Genomic DNA, 5,119 nt, shown 5'->3' with positions numbered 1-5,119 from the left:
GACTTATGGGACACTAACAGTTAATTTATGTATGCATTATGAGGATCCCAGAAGGAACAGAGAAATAGAGTTCAAAAGTGGGGTGCTTGGGTGGCACAGTTGGTTGGCATCTGACTTCAGCTCAGGTCGGTCTCGCAGTTCATGGATCCAAGCCCTGCATCAGGCTCTGTGCTGACAGCTCAGAGCCTGGAGCCTGCTTTGGATTCTGTGTCTCCCTCTCTCTCTGCCCTTCCCTCTGCTGCTCTGTCTCCCTGTCTCTCTCTCAATAATAAGTAAACATTAAAAAAATTAAAAAAAGAAAGAGCTCAAAAGTGTATTTAAACAAATAATCATAGAAATAGATCCATGATTTCCAAAGAACCCCAGACAGACCAAATATTGAGGTATAATATTAAGAAGCATTCACTGATTAACATTATAATAAAATTGTTAAAAATCAAAACTGAGTAAAAAAAAACCCTGTAAAGCAGCAAGAGATAAGTGACCTGTCACATAATAAAACTAATCAAGCTATAGGGGGAATTCTCAGCAAGAAACCTTGCAGGCTGGGGAGAGTGGAAGACATATTAAAAATGCTGAAAGAAAAAGATTTCTGACCAAAAATACTATTTCTGTCAAGGCTGCATTTCAGAAATGAAGAAAATACTTTTGTAGACAAATAAAAGCTAAGGGAGTTCATGACCACTAGTCATGGCTTGCAAGAAATGGTAAAAGCAGTTCTCTAGGTTGAAATGAAATAGCAACATGAAACATACAAAAGGAGAAAGCTCACTAGCAAAGGTAAGCATTATCTAATACTGCTAAATAAATCATTTTCAACTCAAGTATAAAAGTTAAAATTATTAAAAATAACTATAGCTACAGCAACTTGTTAATGAGCACATAGTATAAAAAAAGCTGTATATTGTGACATCAATAACATAAAATGTGGAGAATTAAAGTGTAGAGTTTTTGTATGTTATTAAAGTTACATTGTTTTTAACTTAAATATACTCTTATACCAACAGTGCATTTCAGGTAAGCCTCATAGTAACCAAAAAACATAAACCTATAGTCGTAACACAAATAAAGAGAAAGGAATCATACCACTACCAAAAAAAAAGAATTAAAGAATTATAAAATAGAAAAAATTAAGATGACGGTAGTAAGTACTTCCTGTCAGTAACTATTTTTTTTAGTTTATTTATATATTTTGAGAGGGAGAGAGAGAGAGAAAGAGTGTGTGTGTGTGTGTGTGTGTGCAAGCAAGGGAGAGCCAGAGAGAGAGGGAGAGAGAATCCATAGCAGGCTCCATGCTACCAGTAAAGAGCCCAATGCAGGGCTTGATCCCAAAAGCCATGAGATCATGAGGGGAAAAGCCAAGATGGCGGAACAGCAAGGAAGTTTTTGTGTGTCTTGCATCCATGAAACACAGCCAGACCAACACTAAACCATCCTGCACACCTAGAAAACTGATTAGAGGATTAACACAACCATCTGCACAACCTGAACCACAGAATTCAGCAGGTACACAGCACAGAGAGGTGAACTTGGGGACAGAGAAGCCTCGGTGGGCAGGGAGGTGCGATTGCAGGCAGAAAGAGGATGGAGATGGGGGAAGGGGGAGAATATGGGAAAAGCACCCCTTCCCAAAAGCAGCTAGAAAGTGGAAAATTGGACACAGCTGCAGGGACTAAACTAAAAAGGGAGAAAGGATAAAGGAGAGGGTTTAAATTCCATTAAGACTGTAAACAAGGGGAGTACAGAGTCTGCAACTCCACAGCTCGATACCTGGTGGTGCCCTGGTGGGAAGCCGAATCCCCAGGAGCAGAGTGGGGTCTGGGAGGTTCTTAGGCCACATGGGGAAAAGTAGTTCCACTGCTAGAAAGACATTTGGTAGAGACTGTTGAAGCCACCTGGTCCCAGCAGACCCCAGAAAACAGCCACATTTACTGGTGCTGGAATAAGGGTGAAGCCTGGTGCCAGATGTGTGTTGTAATTTTCCATAATCCCCGAAAAGCTGCTGCTACACTATCTTGCGAACTTTTTCTGGGGTGGGCTGGCACCTGGATGCAGTCTCGGGGCACTGGCAGCAGGAGGGTAAAGCAAGTGTCCCTGGGTACAGCCAACATTCAGCCATTGCTCAGTGAGAGCCTCCCGCAGAGGAGTGGAACTGGTCAAAGTTGCAGTCTTTCAAAGTAAGGGGCCAGGGAAAACAGCCACATCTGAGACAAAACTCGGGAGAGAGGTATTGCCTGGGGCTTGGTCACGGACAGTGAAAAAGTGGGGAGTGGACGAAAACTGACGACAGAGGACTGGTGCACAATTGCTGATTGGTGAGAACAGAGTTGCGATACTAAAGACTGGGTAGCTGGGTGACGCCATTTTCACCACTCCCACGCATGCACAGATGCACCTACAAGCACCACAACACTCCACCCTAGTAGGCAAGCAGTGCCATCTAGAGGAGAATGGAGCCTTTACACTGAGCCCTGCCCACCTGGGCCAACCTTACTCTTCAACACAAGTCTCACCACCTGCTTAGTTTATGGACTATAAAGCACTTCATACTCTGACTTCTAGGGGAAAACGAACTAATTTCAGTACAATTTCAATCAGTTAGCAGGTTGATCGATTCAATTTTCTTTCTTTCCTTTTTTTTCTTTTTCACTTCTTTTCTTTTTCTTGAAAAAAGAAAGAGAAAAAAATCATTTTTATTTTCAATCTTTATTAAAAATATTTTTAAAATTTTACTATACTTTTATTTTTGTGTAATTTTTTTCAAATTCTATTTTACTTTTATTATTTTATTTTAGTCTACTTCAATACATTCACTTTTTCATATTTTCAAACTATTTCATTTTTTCCTTTTTCTTTTTCTCTTTTAGTTTCTTTCCTTTTTCTTGAATGCAGAAAGAGAAAAACTTCATTTTAACTTTCAATTTCTATTAAAATATTTTTCTTTAATTTTTTACTATATTTTTTGCTTTTATGTGATTTTTTTTCAAATTCTATTTTACCTCCATCATTTTATTTTAGTCTACTTCAGTGTATTCACTTTTTCAAATTTTCAATTTCCTTTTTTTCACTTTTTCTTTTTCATTTCTTTTCTTTTTCTTGAATACAGAAAGAGAAAAAATTCATTTTTATTTTTAATTTTTATTGAAAATATTTTTCTTTAATTTTTTACTATATTCTTTACTTTTGTGTAAATTTTTTCAAATTCAATTTTATGCCTATCATCTCATTTTAGTATACTTCAGTGTATTCATTTTTTCAAATTCTCAAACAATTTCCTTCTTCCTCCCCTCTTTTTTTCCTAATCTGTCACACCATTTTCAACACCTAGACCAAAACACACCTAGGATCTAGCATCATTTACTCAATTTTTGTTTGTGTGTATTTTTACTTTTTAATTTTAATATTTTTTTAATTTTAATTTTTTAATTTCAATTTTTCTACCTCATTAATTCCTTATCTCCCTTCAAAATGACAAAACGAAGGAATTCATCCCAAAAGAAAGAGCACGAAGAAACAACAGTCAGGGATTAACCAACACAGATACAAGCAAGATGTGTGAATCAAAATTTAGAATCACAATAATAAGAATACTAGCTGGAGTCAAAAATAGATTAGAATCCCTTTCTGCAGAGATAAAAGAAGTAAAAAATAGAATGAAATAAAAAATACTATAACTGCGCTGTAATCACAGATGGATGCCACGGTGGCAAGGATGGATGAGGCAGAACAGAGAATCAGTGATATAGAGGACAAACTTATAGAGAAAAATGAAGCAGAAAAAAAGAGAGGAAGATTAAGGCAAAAGAGCACCATTTAAGAATTAGAGAAATCAGTGACTCATTAAAAAGGGACAACATCAGAATCATAAGGGATGAAGATGAAGAGAGAGAAGTAAGGATAGAAGATGAAGAGAGAGAAGAAGGGGTAGAAGGGTTATGTGAGCAAATCATAGCAGAAAACTTTCCCAACCTGGGGAAAGACACAGACATCAAAATCCAGGAAGCATAGAGGACCCCCAATAGATTAAAAAAAAAACCTGACCAACAACAAGGCATATCATAGTCAAATTCACAAAATACTCAGGCAAGGAGAGAATCATGAAAGCAGCAAGGGAAAAAAGTCCTTAACCTATAAGGGAAGACATATCAGGTTTGCAACAGACCTATCCACAGACACTTGGCAGGCCAGAAAAGAGTGGCAGGATATATTCAATATGCTGAATCAGAAAAACATGCAGCCAAGAATTCTTTATCCAGCAAGGCTGTCATTCAAAATAGAAGGAGAGATAAAAATTTTCCCAGACACACAAAAATTAAAGGAGTTTGTGACCACTAAACCAGCCCTGCAAGAAATTTTAAGGGCGACTCTCTGAGGGGAGAACAGAAAAAAAAAGACAAAAGGCAACAAAGACTAGAAAGGAACAGAAAACACCACCAGAAACTCCAACTCTAGAAGCATCATAAAGGCAATAAATTCATATCTTTCAGTACTCACCCTAAATGTCAATGGACTCAATGCTCCAATCAAAACACATAGGGTAACAGAATGGATAAGAAAACAAGATCCATCTATATGCTATTTACAAGAGACCCACTTTAGACCTAAAGATACCCTCATATTGAAAATAAGGGGATGGAGAACCATCTATCATGCTAATGGTTAACAAAGGAAAGCTGGAGTAGCCATACTTATATCAGACAATCTAGACTTTAAAATACTGTATCAAGAGATGCAGAAGGGCATTATATCATAATCAAGGGTCTATAGATCAAGAAGACCTAACAATTGTAAACATTTATGCGCCAAATGTGAGAGCACCCAAATGCATAAATCAATTAATCACAAACATAAAGAAATTCATTGATAGTAATACCATAATAGGAGGAGATTTCAACACCTGACTCAAAGCAATGGAGACATCATCTAATGAAAACATCAACAAGGAAACAATGGCTTTGAATGACACACTGGACCAGATAGACTTAACAGATATATTCAGAACATTTCATCCTAAAGCAGCAGAATATACATTCTTCTCCAGTGCACATGAAACGTTCTACAGAATAGACCATATACTGGGACAGAAATCAGCCCTAAGTACAAAAAGATTAAGATCATA

The sequence above is a fragment of the Felis catus genome, chromosome X (assembly GCF_018350175.1).
Source record: "Felis catus isolate Fca126 chromosome X, F.catus_Fca126_mat1.0, whole genome shotgun sequence".
Classification (NCBI taxonomy): Eukaryota; Metazoa; Chordata; class Mammalia; order Carnivora; family Felidae; genus Felis; species Felis catus.
The sequence above is the reverse complement of the archived record's forward strand: the minus strand, read 5'-3'. Positions refer to the sequence as shown.